This window comes from Chlorocebus sabaeus, chromosome 7 (assembly GCF_047675955.1).
Source record: "Chlorocebus sabaeus isolate Y175 chromosome 7, mChlSab1.0.hap1, whole genome shotgun sequence".
Classification (NCBI taxonomy): domain Eukaryota; kingdom Metazoa; phylum Chordata; class Mammalia; order Primates; family Cercopithecidae; genus Chlorocebus; species Chlorocebus sabaeus.
The window spans coordinates 129468931-129492761 of NC_132910.1; positions in this window are offsets into that span (position 1 = coordinate 129468931).

Below are 23831 nucleotides of genomic sequence, written 5' to 3' on the forward strand. Positions count from 1 at the left end.
CTTCTCAATCTCCAGAGCTGTGAAAAATAATATCTATTGTTTATAAATTACCCAGCGTGGGGTGTTCTATTATAGCATCACAAGTGGACTAAGACACCTAGATAGATGCTGCCACTCAAGATACACAAAAATTATGTTTGGAAACTCTTGAATGAGTGAGCATTGTTAAGTGAATAAGGGAGGTCATAACATACAGAAACTAGTAACAGCCAGACACTGTTAACACCCCGAGGGCTCACGTAGTAAGGAAATAACATGGCTTTTGCACATAGAAAGGGGGACATGGAGTGGGACCTTAGTCTTGGTGTGATGCTATCAACAGAGGCGCAGTGGCTCATGCCTATAATCCCAGCACTTTGGGAGGCCGAGGTGGGTGAATCACCTGAGGTCAAGAGTTCAAGACCAGCCTGGCCAACACAGTGAATGCCCATCTCTCCTGAAAAACAAAACAAAACAAAACAAAAATTAGCTGGGAATGCTGGTGCACACCTGTATGCCAGCTACTCAGGAGGCTGAGGCAGGAGAATCGCTTGAACCCAGGTGGCGGAGGTTGCAGTGAGCCAAGATAGCACCATTGCACTCCAGTCTGGGCAACAGAGCAAGGCTTTATCTAAAAAAAACAAAAAAAAAAAACAAAAAAAAAAAACAAAAACAAACACATAGACCACCAAACAGAAATACTGTGCTACACTGAGTGAAGTGATGCCTTGTTTTCTTCTATATAGAAACCAAATATTAAAATAAGAAGCCCAAGTAAACCAATGTTCCAGCCCGACAGAACAACGAATTTCTCATTGTCTATACTTCTCATATTAGATAAGAAATTTGTGGTATTCCATCAGTAGAAATTTATGCTGAAATGTATTAAAAATTTACAAGGGCACAGTAGGTATAATGAGGTTATTAAAATGAGTAAAATGTGGTCCCTTTTCTCAAGGATTTTATTTGAGGGAAATAACACATATTCAATAATGTCAGACACAATGTAAGTATTGAAAGAGATTTAATCACACTATTGGTAAAAGCATATAAAAAGATAATTTATTTCTGAATGGAAGTATCCAGAGAGGCATCAGAAAAAGCTAGTTTTTGAGTAGAGAATGAAAGTCAGAATCAGGGGAATGGCTTATTCTATGGAGAGAGAGTAGCATGTGAAAAATAATCTCGGGCCGGGCACGGTGGCTCAAGCCTGTAATCCCAGCACTTTGGGAGGCCGAGACGGGCGGATCACGAGGTCAGGAGATCGAGACCATCCTGGCTAACACGGTGAAACCCCGTCTCTACTAAAAAATACAAAAAACTAGCAGGGCGAGGTGGCGGCGCCTGTAGTCCCAGCTACTCCGGAGACTGAGGCAGGAGAATGGCGGGAACCCGGGAGGCGGAGCTTGCAGTGAGCTGAGATCCGGCCACTGCACTCCAGCCTGGGCGACAGAGTCAGACTCCCTCTCAAAAAAAAAAAAAAAAAAAAGTAAAAGAATCTCGGAATAAAACAGGTCAGTCAGGAGAGGTTCAGGTATTTTAATATCTAAATCAGAATATGGGGTGCTTTTCCCCCTACCAGAAGATAAAAGCAGAAGTGGAAGTGGTGGCCGTATTTTAATGGACCTGAGCATTATATTTAGAAGTTTGCTGGGAATAATGATATTCTTTAAAGGTCTACAGTATAGCAGTGATATCAGAATAATTAAATAATTTATTATCACTTCTAATTCTTACATGATTTTAAAATTATTTTAAACTACAGATTATATTCTAATGAAAAGTGAGAAAGTATATGATATGGTTTGGAACTGTGTTCCCAAGAAATTTCATGTCAAATCATAGTCCCCAGTGTTGGAGGTAGGGCCTGCTGGGGGGCGGTTGCATCATGGATCATGAATGGCTTCCAACCATCCTCTTGGTACTGCCCACACAACAGTGAGTGAGTTCTTGTGAGACCTGTTCATTTATAAGTGTGTAGCACCCCTCCACCTCCACTTTTTGCTCCAACCCCTAGCATGTGAGATGCCTGGCTCCCTCTTTGGTTTCTACCACAATTGGAAGCTCCTTGAGGCCTCCCCAGAAGCAGATGCCACTATGCTTCCTGCATAACCAATTCAACCTCTTTTCTTGTAAATTACCCAGTCTCAGGTATTTCTTTATAACCATGCAAGAATGACCTAATAAATACAGTATAAAAAAAAAATCTAGAAATGCTTGAGTAGGAAAACATTAGGCACAAAAATATGATTTAATTATTTGTAATATAAATTCATGTCATAATGCTTGCACCAAAAATAGTATGTACCAGTAACACATTTGTTATTGAAAACTTCATTACTAGATGTTGAAATGCTTTTGAAACAATAGTGTTTTTCCATAATATGGAAACACCCCTACATGTGCCTTGTAGACCAAAATGTATCTGAGACAAACCTCAATCAATTTAGAACGTTTATTTTTTCAAGGTTAGGGACACTCCCATGACACAGTCTCAGGAGGTCCTGATGACATGTGACCAAGGTGGTTGGGGTACAGCTTGCTTTTGTACAGTTTAGGGAGCAATCAATACATGTAAGATTTACATGAGTTTAGTTTGAAAGGGCGGGATAACTCCAAGTTGGGGGCGGGGGTCTTCTAAGTCATAGGTAGATTTAAACATATTCTGATTAGCAATGGGTTGAAACAGTTATTATCAGTAGCAAAGAATATCTGGGTTAAGATAAGGGATTGTGGAGATCAAGGTTTTCTCACGCAGATGAAGCCTCTAAGCAACCGGCTACAGAGAGAGTAGATTGTAAATGTTTCTTAACAGATTTAAGGTCTGAGTTGATGTTAGGTTGGAGGGGTATAAGGAGGGATGGCTGACCCCCACTTCCTATCTTGGCCTGAAACAGTCTTTGAAGTTAAATTTTAAAGTGCCCTGGCCAAGGAGGGAGTCCGTTCAGATGGTAGTGGTGTGGCCTTTGAGTTTTATTTTTTATTTAAAGCCTTAAAAGATGTAGCAAAATTAAAGTTTGGTGCCATAATTTGTAAACTAAAATAAAAGCAAATAACAGGTATGTCATTAAAGTAGTGACATTCCCAAAAGGAAAACAAGAGACATACTTAATTTCAAATATTCATAAAACCAATACTAACGTATGCAATACCTAGGTTAAAAAATTAACTGAATTAATACTTCAAGCTGTTGCTTCTCAGATTTTTATTGTGCATAAGGAGTTTTTTTTAAGGTACAGATTCAGATTCAGGAATCTGAAGCAAAGCCTGAGATTCTCCCAGGTGCTTCTGCAGGGGGTGCTGCTGATGTTAGTCAAAAGACTACTCATGGATGTCAAGTCTCCAGACAACCTCCTTCACCCTTTCTTATTACCGTCCTTTCTCACTAGAATTAACTATAATGCTCAATTTTGTTTTGAAGAGGTCCTCGATTTTCCTTACATCTTAATACCTAAATATATATCTCAAAACTTTATATGGGCATATGTATTACATTTTATCTACCAGTTTCAAAACATGCAGGTGGAAAATTAGTGTTTTTTTATTACTTAATATTTTAGAGGTTTACTTATAGCTGATTATAACTGGTCCATTTATTATCCTGCTATATATTATTCCATTATATGATTATACTGCTACAATTTATCTGTTTGTCATTTGCCAGCATATATAAAACCAACAATAGTATTACTTCCATTATGAAAATTCTTATGTGTATGTCCAGAAGCTTGTGTGCAAGAGTTTCTTTGGAGTATATAAGGGGAGGAAAATGACTGGACCACAATATGATATGGAACCTGACTCAATTTTTGATGTTTCAGTGCTGACGGCTTTTAAGCCTCATCTCTTTCTGTTCCTTTCTGAGCAAGCTAATAAGAAAGTACTGGTGCTTTCTCCTTTGGCGCTTCTGGGAAGTCCAAACCTTGACCCTGGCCCCACCTCCTAAACCCCACAAAATTCCCAAATTAGTTTTGTTTCTGTGTGCACTCAAGTTATTTTTGGATCAGCTTGGAAAGTCTGTCTTGTGTCTCCCAAAATGCCTCATTATATAAATAATAAAACTTTGCCTATTTTCTTGGATATGTGGATGGGTGACATTATCAGTCTTAACATCTGAACCATATTTTAGATCCAGCTTCAATCCTCAAGGTGGCCATAACACAAAGGGTAAGTAAGAAATGTCAAGTTTACCAAGTAGTGTCAAATTATTTTCTAAAAAGTTTGTGACAATTTGTCATCCAATCAGCAGAGGATGAGAAGTCTCATTTCTTCACAAACTTTCCAACACCTGATACTGTTAAATTTTTAATATAAGTGCACCCAGTGATTACAAATTGGATCTCATCAAGTTTTTATTTTTAATTTCCTTAACTAATAATGAGGTTGAAACAATATTTTTGTGTTTCTTCACCACGGGAATTTGTTAGTATTCTTTATTCTCTGAAATATCTATAAATACTTTGCCTTTTTTCTTTTAAATCTATTACCTTGTAGGAATTTTAAGTATATTATAAATACAAATCTATAATAATTTTAGAATTAATATAACGTTATTATTTTTATCTTATTTAATATCTATACCTTCTATCAATTTATAGCATTTTTAAATTTTTAAATTTAAAAATTTTTTTAAAGACAGGTTTTCACTCTTACCCAGGCTAGAATGCAGTAGTACAATCACAGCTCATTGCAGCCTTGAACTCCTGGGCTCAAGTGATCCTCCAGCCTCAGCTTCTCAAAGTACTAGAAAAACAGACATGAGCTGCTATATGCCACCCTTACAGAATCTTTTAGTGAACAGAATTTCTAATTTTAATATGGTAAATTTATCAATGTTGTCAGCTTTTTGCATCTTGTTTTTGTTTCTTTTCTCTCTTCAAAAAGTTTAACATTTCAATATTACATTTATATGTTCAAGTGTAAAAACTGAAATAACATACCACTTACTAATATGAATATGATGTAAAGAGGAAAAAATTGAACCCTTTTCCTTTTTTTTCCTCATGGATGAAGCATTTTTTTCCTAGAAATATTTATTTAGTAGTCTATCCTTTCCTCACTCACATGCAATATCATCTCCTCCACAAAACGAGTGACTCATGTAAACCTGGAATTGTTTCTAAAGTCTAAATTAGATTCAACTAGTAAATTTATCTATCTACTTTGCTTATAAAAATGCTTAGTTACTATATATTTTTAAAATATTTTGATATCTAGTACAAATAATTTCCTTCACATTATTTTTGTCTTGAAAGTTGTTATTCTTGGATCTTTATTGCTCCACTTAAAAATGTGAATAAATTCCTCCATGTTTTAAAAAATAAAGCTTATGTAGAATTACACTGAATTTTAAGATACACTTTAAGAAGATTTACATATTTAAGATATAATTTCTATCTCTAATTGTTTAAGTCAAATCTATATCTGTAATATTTTATTATCTTTTTCACAGGACTCACATGCATATTGTATGACATAATTTGTAATATTATTAAAAGTATCATTCATATTAAATGCTCTCAACTTGTTGCTATATAGAAATCCAAATGAGCTTTACATAAAAATCTTAATTCCAGCAATATCTTTTATTCCAAGCACATCTTAGATAAATTGTCTTGATTTTTGTTCATAGAAAATCATGTCATCACGTCTCAAACAATAAAATGTATTTTAGAATATTTTAAAACATTTATTGACCTTATACATTATTATAATTTTTAGTATTTCATTTTTAGTTGCATCCCCTTTACTAGTTAGACATTGTCATCATTTTTAAATGTCAGTGTCCATTCGGATTTATCCACCTGCTTACCGCTGTCTTTGCTGTCTATTATATTTTATATCTCAGACTTTCCATCTAGGATCCAGTTTCCTTCCTGAATTTCAAACTTTGGAATGCCCTTTATTTGTAAATCCTTTCTGTTTTGTCTGAAAATTACTTTATCTCATATTCTTTATTGACATTTTTAAATTGAAAAATGTAATTGAAATCTGACAATTACTAATGTCAATTTCATAAATTATTGACAATTTCATAGAAATCTGGTGCAAAAAATGTTGATTAATGCCACACATTAAAATTCCTCTTTTACTACCTCTGGCTTTTACTGTTTCTGTTTTAAAAATCAGCTGTTAGTCTAATTGTCATGTCGTGCCTATGAATTGCCTTTTCTCAACTTGTATTTAACATCCTATTTTCATCTTTGATGTTTTCTAGGTTCATTATGATATATCTAGTGCTAAATTCGTTGTGTTTTTCTTATCTGTAAAGTGATCTACTTCCTTAGCCTGAGGATTGGTGTCTACCACCAAACCTGGAATATGTTCAGCTTTGTCTCTTCAGCATCTGAAATGTTTACCATCTGACTCCATGGAAAGTACTTTGCAACTCCTGTTCTATATGAAAAACTTTTTGGATTCATTTTCAGTTTCAAATTTTATTTTTCACACTCTAATCAGCAGTTTGAAGTGATACTGCATTTTCAATGTTACAAATTATAATTTTATAATTTTTTCTCATATTTGAATTTTATGATTGTAAAAATTTAATGTTTTAGTTGATAATTAAAATTATAATTTCATAATTTCCTCTCCTATATTTGAAAGTTTTTTTTAATGCAGATTATATTTCCCAAGTCTTTTTTTTTCATAGTCATAGAATCTTCTTTCAGAAATTTTGTCTTTGAGGAAAGGGGTATAATTGCATTTATCCACAAGAATATGCTTATTCTGGGCATACATGATAACTAACCCTTAGTTTGAGATTTAATGGCTCATAATAGCCATATGAATTTTGACAGAAAATTTACGAGGACTAACTGCGGCTACAAATTCTCAGGGTAAATAAATTTATCTTCCATCCAATGCCAAATTTAAGATAGAGCATTTTTCTTTTTTGTTTACCCTTTTTCTTTATTTTGGCTCTTTGTGGTGACACCTCTGTGTGGAAAGACCTCTACAAGGGTGTATCATAGGGTTTATATCTGTCTTCCAAATTCTATGCAGCATTCCATATTTTCTAGGTAAAACTGGGCTGAAGTCTTCAAAATCAGAAATATCTGCTCAACTAAATGAAAATATCTGCTAGATCAATTGAGTTATCTATAGTGAGGTAAAAGCACAGTTCCCCAGAGATGGATATAGTTTGATCTTCTCAGTTCCTTACTAAGAATATTTGATGGTGTCTTTGCGTCTATATTTTCAGTCACGCCATTTCCTACCAATGTATCATATGTATATCCCGTTTTTAAAAGTTGTTCCTTAATTTCAAGTTCTTCTCTAGTTTGTTTACTCTATTTTTTAAATTTTATGATAGTTACTCAAAATAGTTGCATGCTAATTCCATAGCCACTAACCTACAGTAATGATTTCTGCATAACTTATTTTTATTCATTTTATATAATCTTTCATCAGAAGTTGACACTTTTTATTTTTTTCACGGCAACCAAAATATCCCTCTTCTCTCTTTTTTTTTTTTTTCCAATTTTTATTTTCTTTATGTTCAGGGCACCTTATCAACAATTTGATAGGTTTTTACAAAATCAACTACTTAAATTTTCAATATTAGCATGCTCCAATACACCATCTTTGCTCTTAAAAATATCTTCCTTTCCCCCAGAGATGCTTTCTCACTCACATAGGCCCACATTTTATTGTATTGCTAATACCTGTGTAGTTGTGTCTGTCGTTTAAGAACCAGACACATGTTCGCCATCTGCTGACTAGATTTTTTAATGAAGCGTCACCCTCCATTAGAGTACAATATCTTTCTCAAAATGTGCCCTTTCGCCATCTCGATTTTAAGTTTATGGATAGCTGGGAAAATGTCTCATACTATTTTTGCTCTCCTCTGGACCAATTAGAATGCACTTGGAGAGGAAGAAAAACATTCTTCTATCTTACGTTAGACAGTTACTTCAAACAAATTAGAATAACAAAGGTTAACAGAAGAAAACACATACAAATTTTATTAAATGCTAATGTTTTCTTTTTCTTTTTTTTTTTAAATGTGCACATAGGTTTTTATAAAAAGTGAAGACCAAAGAAGTAGTTAAACTCGGGAGCTTATATCTTATCCTGACAAAGGAAAGTAAATTGTAGAGAAGCAACAAAACAAAGGAAAAGCGTTGTGGGTTTCATGGAGCAGAAAACTGTGGGAAGGTAAGTATCTCTGAGGAAAACTAATAGAAGATAACTTATCAGTAAGTTTTGTTTATGCAGACTCTTTTCAGTGTCATCTGCAGGTCCAGTGATAAAGACTGTTCTTTCCCATCCTGTTACAAGAAAGGGAGGCGTCTACACAAAGGAAAATTTATTCCATGTGCTGCCTAGATGTTGACATAACTAGCAATTAGATTCATTAGTTATCTTGGCCACAGTTTGGAAAACTGGTGCAAAGAGGGGTGACATGCTTGTGCTTGACTTGTTGAGAGAATAGAAAAGTTAATAGATGCAAGACACTGTTCAGAGGAGAGCTCATCATAGGGGATTAGAGAGAGAATAAAATAGATTGAGACAAGCACTCTCTAGTCAGCCTTTTAATAAATAGGAGATATAAGTAAGTGGGAAGGAGTTTGTTTCAAAGATCAAAAAAGGTTGTTTTGCTTTTTTCCCATCTTAAGGAGGAGGAAGATATCCAGGGGGGAAAAACAACTAGGTAAGGATGAAATTCTGAATCCATGATCAAGAGCTGCCTACTTTGAGGTGGTTTTTACTTCCGGAACTAGGATGTGACTCTGAAAATCTCCAACTTCAGGTCACCTACAGAAATAGGCTTTTACTTGTCTTGAGAGTGATAATATGGGTCTAGCTTGGCATGGCAATGTAGACAGTTAACAATATTTTATGGAGGCTGAGTGCGGTGGCTCATGCCTGTAATCCCAGCATTTTGGGAGGCTGAGGTGGGCAGATGACCTGAGGTCAGGAGTTTGAGACTAGCCTGGCCAACATGGTGAAACCCAGTCTCTACTAAAAATACAAAAATTAGCCGGGTGTGGTGACTGGTGCCTGTAATGACAACTAGCTAGTAGGCTGAGACAGGAGAATCGCTTGAACCCAGGAGGCAGGGGTTGCAGTGAGCCGAGATTACAGCATTGCACTCCAGCCTGGGTGACAGAGTGAGACTCCATCTCAAAAAAAAAAAAAAAGAGATCTCAGTTACTAACTTCTTTACCATTCTTGTGTTGAAATGCCTGCAGGGCGGCAGGCATCCAGTCTAGCCACAAACCATGCAGACAACCAAACAGTAAGAAGAACCTAAAGCTGGAGAAGCAGCTATGAAATCAATCTGTAGTACTGCAAGGGGATGTGAGGGCCTTGGAGATTTCCTCAGCTATGTTGGTTTTCTCTAGAAATTTGATGAAATTTGCAAGTAGTACACTGGGAAATAATTTAGTCAGATTTTTTGTGGGTGGCAGGATAGAGTCAATTGTCTTTTAGCTCCTTAACTATCCCCCATCAACAGGTACATTTTTATCTGATGGGAGATAAGTGCAAGCCAGAAGTTCAAAAGATAAAAGGCTATAGGAAGCCTATTTAGTCCATTGTTTAATCAGTTTGATAATTATCTGACACCGTTTTGTATCCATCTGTCTTCTTCATATTATGGGACATTTGTCTGACAGTTAATAATATCAGTCAGGGATAGAGGCAGGTTTATAAATTGTGTAGTAAAGGGATAGAGAAGTACATTTTTAGCTCTGTACTTAGCAGCTTTGTCAGGCTTATTATTTTCTGGAGATACGATGTCAATTTCCTTGGGATAAACTGGACAAGGAACAATAGCAATTTTAGGAGAGAGATAAATACCTGTATTGGAGTAGCAATTATATGTCTGTTTGGCACTGAGAGCCTGGCAGAGGTTAAGAATCTGTGGAATTTTCAGAATGTGCTAACTACATGACAGACTGCAAAAGCAAATCTCGTCAATGTAGACAGGGGTAGATTGTCCTTTCATCAATGTACGGGTTTCCACAGGACTTATGAGTGCTGTGGTGTAAGCTGACTTTACATTGGGCAAAGAATATGTTTCAAGGATTTCATGTGAGACAGCCGCATCATAACCAGTCATTATGTTTCCACGGGCATTTCATTTACAGGAGCCAGCACAAAATAGAGATAGGTCCGGGTTGTTCAAGACAATATCTAAGCAGTGTTCTTGTGGCTTGGAGATTGTTCCTATAGTCACATGTCAATCCTATGGAATAGAGTGGGACCTCTCCATCACCATGGTGGTGTGTCAGAACAGCTGGATTTAGAGTGCCACAGCAATGTGAGATAATGGAAGCCTGGTGAATAGGCCTGTTCGTGGGTTATCACAATGTTAAAAGTTACTGTGTTTTATGAACTTCTAAAAGAGCCAACACAGCATAGAGAAAACAAAGGTGAACAAAGGAACCAAGTGTAAGGGCTTTTCAAGGCTACAAGAGTGGCTACAGCATGAAGGCATGAGGGCATGCCTGATACCACAGGGTGTGATTGACATGAGAAATAGGCTATAGGATGTATCTGAGAGGTGAAAGGTTGTCCTTAAATACCTATAGTCATCCCTTTTTTTTTTTTTTTCATGGCAGTATAGGTGAAAAGATTTGTCTAAATTGGGTAAGCTGAGTGCTAGGGGTGGTAGACAATGCTGAGTTTGCAACTTCAAGGGGGGGGGGGGGTAATGCTTCTGAGGGCCAAGAAACGGACTTTGAGGCAGGATCCTGGAAGATAGCATGTAGAGGTTTAGCAAGGGCAGCAAATTAGCAGTCCATTGGTTGCAGTGTCCAGCTGCCCCTAAAAATGTACATAACTCTGTCTTCATTCGGAGGAAAGAGATGGACAAAAAACTCAAGGCATTTGGGGGTAAATTTTGAGTGTCTTGAAATATCTCAGGTCCTAAAAGTAGGTAGCAGTCATTTGTAGTCAGTGGAGTTTTGTTCTGGAGGCCTGGAGGCTTCTTTCAGAGAGGGCCTTTTGGCGAATAAGGAACTCTATAAGAGGTACAAAGTAAGAAGTCATCCACATATTAAACAAGAGCAAGGCCTTTGGTAAAGGCTTCAGAGTCTATGATGACTTTAAGGACCTGCAAAAATATTGAGGGGACCTCCAAATAGCCCAATGTATGTGAGTCCATGTTACTTGTCTTCCTCTAAATTTATATGCAAAAAGATTTACAAATCCAAAGCAATAAAATAAAAAAGGAAGCTGAGCGTAGGTCAATTACTGTAAACCTGGCTGCATCAGCTGGAATTGAAGTAAGAATAGTAACTGGATTAGCGACTTCAGAATGGCAAACAATTACTAAAGGGTTTATGGCCCTTAGATCTTCACAAATAGATTTGATTCACTTCTGAATAAATTTTCCCTTCCTTCTTTTAAAATTGGGGTATTGCAGAAAGAGGAGGCAAAAATATAAACATCCTGCTGTAAAAAGGAGTCTATTTTAGGTTCAATTCCTTATTTTGCATCTCCATAGAAAGGGTATCAGGCTGTTGAATGGAAGGGTTTATTCCTTTTTCAGGAAATGTGCACAGGTTCTATACTTAGTAGTAGTTCAACTTCATTTGCATTCAAGGTCCAAAGACTAATTGGGACAACTTTTAAGATGAAGTCCCCTTCAGAGGATTTTGATTAGAGATGAGTCTCCATCAGGGAAAGCAAGAAGTCTGAGTCTTTGTGTGAGGCCATGGAAGTAAACCTGTCACTTCTTATTAATGTGAGGGTGTTGATATGATATTTGCACAACTACTTTCTACCTACAAGGTTTACTGGTGAGGTGTGAGAAATTAGAAAGGCATAGTGGGTGTTAATAAGGCCGTAGGATATTGAGGTGTGCTGAGATGTGGGCAGTGAAACAGGTTGCCCAGAGACTCTGATAGCTTAAATGGAATTAGAGTTGATGGGTAGACTGAAATCCTCTGAGGGAATAGTAGAAAAAGTTGCACTGTGTCAATTTAAAAATTGCATTCTTGATCCTCTGTTTTAATTTTAATGGTGTGTCTGGGTTGCTACTGAGGATTGATTGACCATGTCAATCAGTGGGGTTTATAAGGAAATTGTCTTACAGAAGAGGAAAAAAGACCTTCCAAGGGTGTTGAAGCCTAAGGAAAGTGCAATTTAAACTTCCCCTCTCTTAATTTCAGGCATTTATGCTTCCAATATCCTGGCTTTTTATTATCTGCAAATATCTTGAGAGGAATAGGAGAGGTTCTGTGGTTGGAAGCACTTTCAATTATTCTCAGTCACATTTCTGTTTTTGCGAGAACACAATTTGCAAGGCAAGGACTGCTATTTTGCTTCTTTCTTTTTCCTGCTTTCCTACAAAATATTCTCAAAGAATTGGATAAAAGCCTTAATAATAAAGCTGAGAGGCTGTCCTGCCATCTAACCACACTTGGTTAGATTTGTTCCTTTATATTTTGGAGAAGATTTCAGACTAAGGCAAAAATTCAAAGATTTGTATGCTTTAGACCTCTGTATTTGATACAGTACTTTTGGAAAGCTTGTATAAAGTTTTCCACAAAGGACTTGGGATGTTAGTTTCTCTTTGAGTGCAAAGTGTAACCTTAGAACAATTTACCTGAGGGGGAAAGGCCTCCATAATAACTGCTATCAGGCCTTGAATAGGGGCCCTAAGTTGAGCGTTTTCTAGCTCTCTGCTGGAGTACCTGGAACGGGATCTGGCCACTGGCTTCCCCTAGGAAGAGATTCACAGAAGCCATCTGGCTTGGCAAATAACTATGGTATTTTCATGGGTGGGAACCAAACTTTTTAGTAACCAACTGAGGTCCTTGTGTGACATTAGTGAATGGCCACTAATCTTTAAAGGTCCTCGCTAAATACGGTAGATAATCTTCTGGAAATAGAGGTAAAAACGTTTTGTAATTTAAAAGATGTGCTACAATCCAGAGGATATAAATTCTTTGCAGTCAGGGCCTAGGATACATTGGCAAAGGGCATTGCCTAGGAAGGCTTGGTATGGATGGAGTTTGATTAGATTCCTGAAATGTAGGTATAGTTACAAGGGACAGCAAAATCATCCTTGTGGTGTGTACCTGGGACCTCTGGCTATAAACATTTGCATAAGTAACTTGTTTGGCCCATGCCTGGAGGTCAGGCAGCAGTGCTTTGGGAAATTCTTATAAGGAAATGGAAGTTAAATTGGACAGCTGGGTGTCTACAAAATTTTCTAGGGAATTTGGAGGAGTATTGTGAATGAAAGAAATTTGTTGAAAAAGTGGGGCCGAAATTTGGGGAGGGGATTTGTGGCAGGTTCCAGAGATCCAAAAGATCTTCTGGAGTTTCAGAGATCGAGAGTCAGCCTGGAAAGGGGAACTTATAGTGGGTTATGGATTTTAAGTTTTGTTCCAAGTCTGATTTTTGTTTTTCGATTTTTGTTGAGGGAATCCCTCAGACTAGCCAAAATGCTTTTTTGCATTCTTCCTACAATCTCATCTTCCCATAGGTCCTAATAGGACATTTGTTTAGAATGAGAGCTCTCTAAAAATTGTTTTAAAATATAAACGTTTTTCTAAGTCAAAAGGTCCATCATCTGATCATCAATAGGTAGAATCATCAAGGACTCAGACACCAAATGCAGCACAAAGAAAAAAGCCTTTTTCTGGAAAGACCTGGAGGCAACTTTCTAGGCATAAAGTGATTTTTTTTTTTTCTTTTTACCACAGAGGCAAGATACATCCCTGGGGCAGGTTCAGAAGACATAACTTCCATAATGCAGAATGTCGCTCCCAAGGATAACAAAAGAAAGTAAAGACAGTTGTTGCCACAGTTGGTAAGGATGGTGTTTGTGTGAAAACTCCTGTCACTGGTCTTTCACAAAAGTGAGATGCCTCCAATCATAGACCTGCTTACCTGTGATTTCAGGCAGGAGATACCGGTGTGGGCAGGAACCTTTTATTTAGACAAGCTCCCATGAGTGTTGCCACAGTCAGACAGACAATACTGCTTGTGCACCAGACTTCCAGCCTGACTCTTAACTACCAGGTGCAGGCCTGACAGCCTATGGCCCCTGGGCAGGTAGAAAAATCAGAGACAGCTCTCTCACTGAGTTCCAGCCAAGCTCCCAGTACATGAAGTGGGTTAAAAAAAAAAATCTCCTGGCCGGGCGCGGTGGCTCAAGCCTGTAATCTCAGCACTTTGGGAGGCCGAGATGGGCAGATCATGAGGTCAGGAGATCGAGACCATCCTGGCTAACCCGGTGAAACCCCATCTCTACTAAAAAATACAAAAACTAGCCGGGCGAGGTGGCGCGCGCCTGTAGTCCCAGCTACTCGGGAGGCTGAGGCAGGAGAATGGCGTAAACCCGGGAGGAGGAGCTTGCAGTGAGCCAAGATCCGGCCACTGCACTCCAGCCTGGGCGACAGAGCGAGACTCCGTCTCAAAATAAATAAATAAATAAATAAATAAATAAATAAATATAAAAAAAATCTCCTTCAGTTTTATTGGTGTCCACAGGCAAAATTTATCCAAATGAATAGCGATCTAGTAAGAACCATAAACTCTGTGAGGCCAGCTGAACAATAGGCTTTGGAAACCCATTTCTGCATTTTGCCCTATTGTGGCAGGCCAGGTCTCACTAACGCAGGCCTCCATAGCAACTGTCTCAGTACTGCTTGAGTGGTGAAGTTAAAGATTAAAAACTGATAGAGCCAGTGCCCTTATACAAAGGCTGAAATGCAACAGAAGCCCACCAAGAGTTTTGCTTGGGTCTTTCTTGGGCATTGAAGCATGACAAGATAATGAGGGAATTCTTAACAGGACCCGTTTAGGATTAAACAAGTTTTATTGGGGGTCCAAAGAAACTCTCCAGGCTTCCACAAACAAGTTTACTGGGGATCTGAAGAAACTCCCCAAACCTCCTTGATTTAGCAGCAGACAAGATAAGGGTGATCACCCCAGCACCTGGACCTATTTAGATTAAGTAAACCTCCAGAGGAAGGTCTTCAGGACTCAGATCTTAGTTATAGACTAAAAGAAGTTAATCACTTATGTCTTTGGATGAATGCACACTTACACATAGACTTATAGCTTAGAAGGGAATATAAGTTCTGGAAAACTTTGTAAATTTGAGTTGATCTGGTGATATTGAAAGGAGCTGGGCGCATTCCTCTAGCCCCGGGCTCAAGACTCCCTGAGCCTAGTACAAACACATTCCATCCTCCCATCCCACCACATATCGCCATATATCTCTCAAACTCCCTGAGCCCAGTATAAACACCACCTGGAAAGCCTCCGATAAGGAGACAGCCGTTCAAGGTTCCACTGAAAGCGCGGGAGCCAAAAGAATTTCTTTGTTCCCCTGTAACTTTCGGGCTATAAAAAGCAAACGCTCGCATTGTTCGAGGCCCTCTCTTATATGCTGTAAAATGGAGGGTCCAGGTTCGAACTTGTAATAAAGATCCTTGCCGCTTGGCTTTGACATTGGACTCTGGTGGTCTTCTTTGGGGAACAAACGGTCTGGGCATAACAATATTTTCCAGGATTTCTCCCTGTAACCAGTTACAGAAATAAAAACTCTCTTCTTCCCTAGTTCATGTGCATCTTGTTACTGGGCCTCGAGAAATAGTAGCCCAACCCTCAGTTCGGTTCAGGAACACTATGATTCCCTGCCTTATGACAAAGGACACAGAAGACAAAGGCAAAGTAAAATGACGGCTGTCCTGGTGGGGAATGGATCAATAGCAAAGGCCAAACAAAACAAAAGTGGCAATACCTAAGGAATTAATTCATACAAATGTTTTTACCTTGTTAATCTAAATTGAAATTTAAAAAGAAACAAGAAAAGACAGATCTTACAATCCTCTCTCAGTCAGACTCTACAGATGGAAAATCCAAGAGGCTTACTCAAGAAGAATTCTTACCTTTTTCAGTCTTTGTGAGGTGCCTTCGTCAGTTTGGGTGGCTACAAAAGAATATCATAGATTGGGTGGCTTAAAAAACCAAATATTTTCACAATTCCAAGCTGGAAATCTGACATGAAGGTGGCAGCCCAGTCATGTTCTTGGTGAGGGCCCTCTTCCCAGTTTACAGATAGCCACTTTATTGCTTTATTTTCACATAGTGGAGAGAGAAAGAGAAGCGAGCATTTGTGTCTCTTCTTATAAGGGCATTAATCCCATTCATGAGGGTCCTCTTTTCAAATGCAATTACCTCCCAAAGCTTCCACCTTCTAAAACCATGTTAAGATTTAACATATGACTCCAGGATGAGACATAAAGACATTCAGTTCATAACATTTGGTATCCCAAGATCTCAGCTGCAGGCTCTGGAGGAACAAGGTATCCCAGTCTATGCTGTCTCTTTGTGGTCACCAGAAATGGAGCAAAATAGAAACTTTCCTCTGTCCTCTTCAGATGTGTACCGGGCCTAGTGAGTTAGACTGACAAAAGGCATCTAATGGGAGAAAATACATGCAAATTTTATTTGAAATTAATAATTTAATTTTTGTGTGTCTGCACAGAGGATTTTGTAGAAAGCAAAGACCCAAAGAAACAGTTAAGCTCAGGAGACTTGTATCCCAGCTTAACAAAGGGTGATTAATTGTGGAAATATCACAAGATAAAAGAAAGGAGATTTAGCTTCTAGGGGCAGTAAATTGAAGGAAGGTAAATATATGGGGACACTGATAAATGATAAAGGCTATCTAGTAAAGTTCTGTTTATGCAGACCCATCTACTGTCGTCTCCATCTCCATTGATGAAGATTTTCTTTTTCTTTTCTATTATTATAAAGGAGACACCTACACAAAAGGAAATTTATGCACAGATTTTGGGCAGACGGGGGAGGCAGAGAAGTTTTCCTGCATCTGCCATTTCTCAATTCACTTCTGCTCAGAATAATTCTTATGCCAAAATGGTATCTGATTGGGGGATGGGAGGGAGGAGGAATTGGATTTCCTTTAATTTTACATTGCAAATGTCTGATAATTTTGGGTAGTTTTGTAATTCTAAGCAGAAAATACAGTTTGGAAGTTGACTTTCTTTTAATAAAGCAGAGAAGAACAAATAATATCTATTAAAGGAGTATTTTTAAATAACATTTTTAACAAATATTTGTACATTTAACTTGGATTTCTACCAGTGGAAATAAAAAGAATCTTAAAGATTTTAAGCCTCATGTCTATAGATCTTTTGGTGTCTGCTTAATATAGAATCTGTCAATAAAATCTTCCTACCATTCAATATTTTTATTCTGCTGCAAATAAAGCTCTCAGGGTCACAAAATATAGTGAGGGCATCCAAATGGCTGCTTTATTTGCCTTAAGGAAAACCTCCACAATGCTTTTATTAAAAGTTCTGTAATTATCTAGGCTTATCTGTAATCATTGAATATAATTTATAAGATTAGGAGAAATACCTAATGTAGATTATGGGTTGATGGATGCAGCAAACCACTATGGTATGTGTGTACCTATGTGACAAACCTGCACGTTCTGCACATGTATCCCAGAACTTAAAGTGTATGCATATATGATAAAGTGGCCTGGCATGGTGGCTCACGCCTGTAATCCCAGCACTTTGGGAGGCCAAAGTGGGCGGATCACGAGGTCAGAAGATCGAGACCATCCTTGCTAACATGGTGAAACCCTGTCTCTACTAAAATACAAAAACTTAGTCTGGTGAGGTGGCGGGTACCTGCAGTCCCAGCTACTCAGGAGGCTAAGGGAGGAGAATGGTGTGAACCCGGGAGGCAGAGCTTGCAGTGAGCCGAGATCGCACCACTGCACTCCAGTCTGGGCAATAGAGTAAGACTCCATCTCAAAAAAAAATAAAAATAAAAAATAAAGTATCTATCTTTTAGGTTTATGGGTGCGTTCTCTTTTCTATATCATCTCCAGGAAACCATCTGTTGTCTTATTTATCTGAGGCATATTTAGTCTCTAGCTAAACAAAATTGAAAATGTTGCTGGGAGTTATAAACTATTATGCAGAAGTGTGGAAGGTGGTCCTTCACTAACATATGGAGAATCATAGCTTAAGCAGTCCCATTGCCTTTATGTAAATATTAAGGATGACAAGGCAGATAATCCTCTCAGGTTGAATTTAATATATTCTCAATTCACTTACAAATGAGTGGTATACACTATATAAAACAAATATATTCACAATTACGAAAAAGAAATATTAGACCTGAAAACCTCTAGCACATAGAAAATCTTTATCCCAAAGTTCCACTAGGATCATTATATAAATCTTTAGATTCCATTTCAACCTTACTTTTCTAGATCATTTTAGATAACTATGTTTCTAAAGCAGAATAAATTACTACTTCCTCATTTCCATTAACTGTTTTGCAAGATTTTCAGGTTAAAATACAAAGGCATGAACTCAGCTCACTGCAGCCTCTGCCTCCCAGGCTCATGGAATCTTTCACCCTCAGTCCCCCTAATAGCTGGGACTGCAGGCCTGTGCCACCATGCCTGGCTATTCTCCCTATACTGTTAAAGAGATATATGTCTAACATTAACACATTGTAGCGAGAAGAAATCGAATTTGGATTCAGAAAGGCAAGATTAAATCTTAGACAAATAATGTTAGTGCAAGTTTTTATTTGTTTGTTTATTAACCATTCACGAGCCTCAGTTTGTTTTGAGGGATGAAATGGATGGTGCAAGGAAACTTTTAAGATGGAACCTGACTCTTAGTGTTTGTTTTTACTAGTAAATCGTACACCAGATAACATGTGGACAGTCTTGTTTAACTGAAAAACCTCAAAATTCAGTGCTTTAAAAATATCAAAGTGCTATATTCTGACATGTCTCTATTACTTCACTTTAAAACATATATTTCTTTACAATTAGAACAGTGATATCTATTTTTTTAATTAAAGCATAGAAAAATAAAAAAATTATAAGCAAAATCTCATACTTCTGACTCATATTCGCTGTTCACATCTGGGGACATAGTTTTTCAAAAAAGCATGTGTGTGTGCGTGTGTGTGCATGTGTGTAAAATATGCAGTAACCATGATTATAACACAGTGTTGTTCTATAATTTTCTTTAATGCCATTTCTAATAAAAGTATATACAAAGCATGTCTTTCTTTTAAATATATCCTAAGTCATTTATTCCATGGGAGTAGCATAATTTCTTTATTCAGTGCCCTAAACAATCATTTGGTTTAAAAAAAAATTATTATTACAAACAAGGCTTTAATGAACAAATTGCACATTTAGATGAAATTATTTTAGAGAATTAGAATTCTCTAAAATGTTATGAATTAGAATTGTTCTAATTCATAAATAATTAGAGATTCTTTATGAGTATCAATAATAATATAAAAGGCCAATTTCTGTACATAATGGAATAATATGGATATTTTTCTTCTCTTTCTAAACTAATAGAAAAATGTCAATAATTACTTTGTTTAAATTTCACTTAAGATACCTTAAGATTGAGATGATGAGATTGAGTTATATTTACATATTCGTATTGCCTCTTTTATGAAAGAAAAAGACTACTTTGCAAAAGCAAAATTTTCTGAGTATTCTAGATTGAATCCATATATCTAGAACTACCATGGAGGTTAAGGAAAATCCCTGAAAATATTCACATTGCATCAAAGGATCCCAGTAGCATATTTGAGGAGTGCATATTGAGTTTGTGTAACAAGGGAGGCGGTACTTTTGTTGACTTTCTTTATGTGGCTGTTATAAGCAGAAGTCAATGTGAGGGAAAGGAAGTATTGAATATTCTGTATTGAGGTTTTAGAAAGTTCACTTTTCCATCAGATGCTTATATCTAGAGAATTTATAAAGTCAAGATTAAAAATGTCTTTCATGTTGATACATGAAGTACAGATTAAAGAAAAGTTGTCTCTATATTCATATTAATAGTTTGGGGAAGAAGAAAACTTTAAAATTGCTACTTTTAAGAAAGATCTTAGCTTTTTCCTTAAAAGCATTCAGTCTTTACCATCCTCAGACTAGATGATGTGTTTCTGCCCAAGGGCACATGAATGTCACTCCCTCAGAAATCCATCAGTGCCAGGTCTAAAATGGCCAGAGGAGTTGCTGCAGGCAGGGCAAGCAGAGGTTTTCCCATCTATCTCATGCTGACTTTCCAGTTCTGTGGGCCCAGGGACTTCAACAACCTCTTCATTTCGTGCAGCCCATGTGGCTGCTGTTTGTAGCTGCTCCACAGTAAATCAGAGAATGGTAACAGCTTGGCATGTTACTTCAGAATTATAAAAATCCCATATACCTCCATCGGTAACCTAATAATATAAAGTAATACCTATGGAAAACAATTATGTATTTCAATCCTTAAATTGTAGCAGCGAGTAGACCAGACTAATGATGATCATAGAACTAAGATTACTCAATTTAAGAATAGCTTAAGTCCTGATGCTGAAATTTACGTGCTTTTTCAAAATGTGTAAAAATTAGCTCCATTTCAAACTGAAACCTTCGCTGAGTCTGCCTTCTTTGATTTCTAAAAGACAAGGTGCAGACCATGCATGCGGTAAGTGTACTGTATGTAACTTTTCAAAAAGAAAATTAACTGATTGTTTCAAGGCTGTGATGCAAATCAGAACATTTTCTTTAATTATTATCATTATTTCATTTATTTATTTATTTATTTATTTGAGATGGAATCTCGCTCTGTTGCCCAGGCTGGAGTGCAGTGGTGCAATCTCGGCTCACTGCAACCTCTGCTTCCTGGGTTCAAGCAATTCTCCTGCCTCAGCCACCCAAGTAGCTGGGATTTCTGGCGTACACCACCATGCCTGGCTAATTTCTGTATTTTTAGTAGAGATGGGGTTTCACCATGCTGGCCAGGCTGATCTCGAACTCCTGACCTTGTGATCTGTCCACTTTGCCCTCCCAAAGTGCTGGAATACAGGTGTGAGTCACCTTGTCTGGCTACTGTTTTGTTTTGTTTTTTAAATCAATGCTCCATTTATAGTAATAGGCTAAAAAGATCTGTTAGAGGAGACTGGGCAGATAGAGTGGGCCAGGCAATTTATCAACTTGGGATGTAATGTATCTTTCCATTCTTTACCTGAAGATATAAGTGAAACATTTTAAATAAAACAGTAAAAATAGGATATGTTTGCTACCAATGCTACTACGAACTTCATTATGATTATTGTCAAAATCATCAGATAGCCTAGAATAATATATAAGTTTATTTTGGTAATTGGATAAGACAGGAGAAAGAAGTAAACTTCAAGGTAGAATGTCTGAATATATACTAGAAAAATTCCCATAATTTGACATTTATCAGATTTAAAGTAATTTGAGGAAAAGACCCTCACAATATAGTAGGAAACATTTCAGGCACAGTTTTACAGAAATCAGAATCATAATTGGAAATTGGAATTATAATGATTCAGAAGTTGGATAATTTACTTAGAGTTACCCTCAAGAGTTAACTAAAAAAGATGAAGAAAGAAAAAAGCTAAAAATAAATTAATCTGGAATAAAGTCGTAGCATTTGCTGGAGTTGTTTGGCCTAACATTCGATGTATTGCTGCAGCAGATAGTAATGTGGGGTTATAATGCGCCAACTTAGGAGTTACTTAAGGGGAACAAAAATGAATTGAGAAACACAGTTAGGCATTTAAGACTGACAAGAAACCACAAAGACTACCTCTCCTGTAATCTCTGTGTCTATGACAACTTCAAATGTAGTATTTCCTATGGCAAATTTAAATGAAATTATTTTTGATGAAAACTCTTAAGACCTTTTCACGGTGACAGATGGTGTTACAAAGTCATGTATATCTAATCAGTAATCTACATGATCTTGTTTCAGTTTTATGAGAAAAAAATGAATACTTTGTAAAAAGAGAATATTTTACAATTCCAAATAATAGCATAATTTAATATTAACATAAAATAATTTTATAAGATCAGAAAATTTTATTTTATATAAATTCAAAAATATGTTTTATCTTCTTGCAAATCCGGTATTCTTCTGGGATATGTAATAAGACTTTAGGGATGATTTATGCAATTCCTCTGTACTAGACTTGCAGGTAGGAGTCTATGTTTTGTAGTTTAGTAGTTAAAAATATCCACTCTAAATTTATACTTCCTTGGTTCAAATCCAGGCTCTATCAGTTACTAAGTGGTTATTATTGGCTAGATGTTTCTGACTACATAAAATTTTTTATATAAGTAGCACTTAATTTCCTTTTTGTGCTTTTGTTTCAAAATGTTATGAAAACTTTTAGTTTATTACATTTCTGCAAGCTTTTTTTTTTTAAATTTTACCTTTGGCGGATGAGCTGAAAGAATGTTATAATGATATTCCTTAATAGTTATATTAGTCATAACAGATTGGTCAAGTCCTGAAAGGTTCTGCTATTAACATTGTCCAGAATATAGCCATGCCTAATTCATATTTTTTTAAATTACTGAGTGCCATTCCACTTTACCATATACACAATATTTTATGTTTAATGTACTATTTCATTATACTATGTAATTCAAAGTTAGTAATTTTAGTAAACTACATAAAACCACATATCTTAATATTACATTATAAAATAAAATACAATGGTAATGCGTACCACTGTCATGCCTATTATTACTACATTACTTCCACTGAGACACTGACTAGCCCATATTTGCTGAATGTTGCCCATGTCATCAGTACCGTTTGTAAGTGCTTTATATTTCTTAACTATTTTAATTTTATTAATGACACAGGATACTTTCAGTGCCGCTTTGCCAGCCAGAAACTTCTGTGGCCAGTGGTCCCTCTGCCCGGGTTTTACTCCAGCCTGCTCATCCTGGCAGGCTGCGCTCCACTCACTCCCTGGCCTGGATCCCCTGACCACCATGGCTGTGTGGTCACCATGGTCCATCCCATGGCAGGACCAGGAGTGCCACAAGCGGCCTCCGTGTCTGGGAGCCAGCATTCAGACAAGGGGGACGCTGTGGCGCCCCAAAGCTCGGAGACAACAGTGACCACGGAACTCCAAGGAGGTGCCACAGATTCTGCTCGGGGAGTTCTGAGGTGTGGGCCCCCAGGAAGCGTTACAGTTCTCTCTGATTCCCGCCATTCACAGCCCAGCAAACGAGGGCGTGTCACAACTCATTCGGTCCCACTGCCTGCAGATGGGCGAGCCAGCCAGAAGCGCGCTACTGCCCTTTTCACTCCCACTAGGCGGCAGGTTCCAGGTTCTCGTTCTGTGACCAAGAAGAATGAGGTACGTGGGCACCGGAAAGTGAGCAAGACAGAGAAGAATTTCATTGAGTGACAGAAAAGCTCTCCACAATGAGAGGTGACACGAAGTGGGTAGCCCTCTGTGTGAGAAGGAGCCCCAAAGTGCATAAAGGTCTGAAAGGTTGAGTCCAAGGTTTTTGTAGGTTTTCAATGAGGAAGTGTGGCTGTAAGGTAGCCTTGGAGAAGGCAACATTTGATTGGTTAAAAAGCTTCATCCAGAAGGATGAGAGAGAGAGCGAGCGCGTGGACATAGAGAGAGAGTGGACAAACCAGAAGGAAGGAATAGAGAGAGAGTGGACAAACCGAAATAGAAGTTCTCACTCTGGTCCAGCAGCTTGGTTTTCAGGCAAAACTGTCTTTGGCTTGGTCAGATTTTATCAGGGACCCGCCCTTATCTGCTTAGGAATTTGTCTCCTGCTGCTATTAATAACACCATGAAACTTGTTTTTCTTTCAAAAATGGAGTCTCAGAGGTTCAGGAAAATGAAATATCTTTCCTAATCACAAATCTGTTTGCGTTAGAACCAGAATATGAAATCTGATATTTCCACTTCAAAGTATACTTCATCCACGACTCCTGAAATGCCTCCCTGACAGAAAAGCCTTAAGAACTAGGCTAATAATCCAAATGAATTTTGTTTGCCTTTTTTGCTTTTCTCTTCTTTAATTTGAA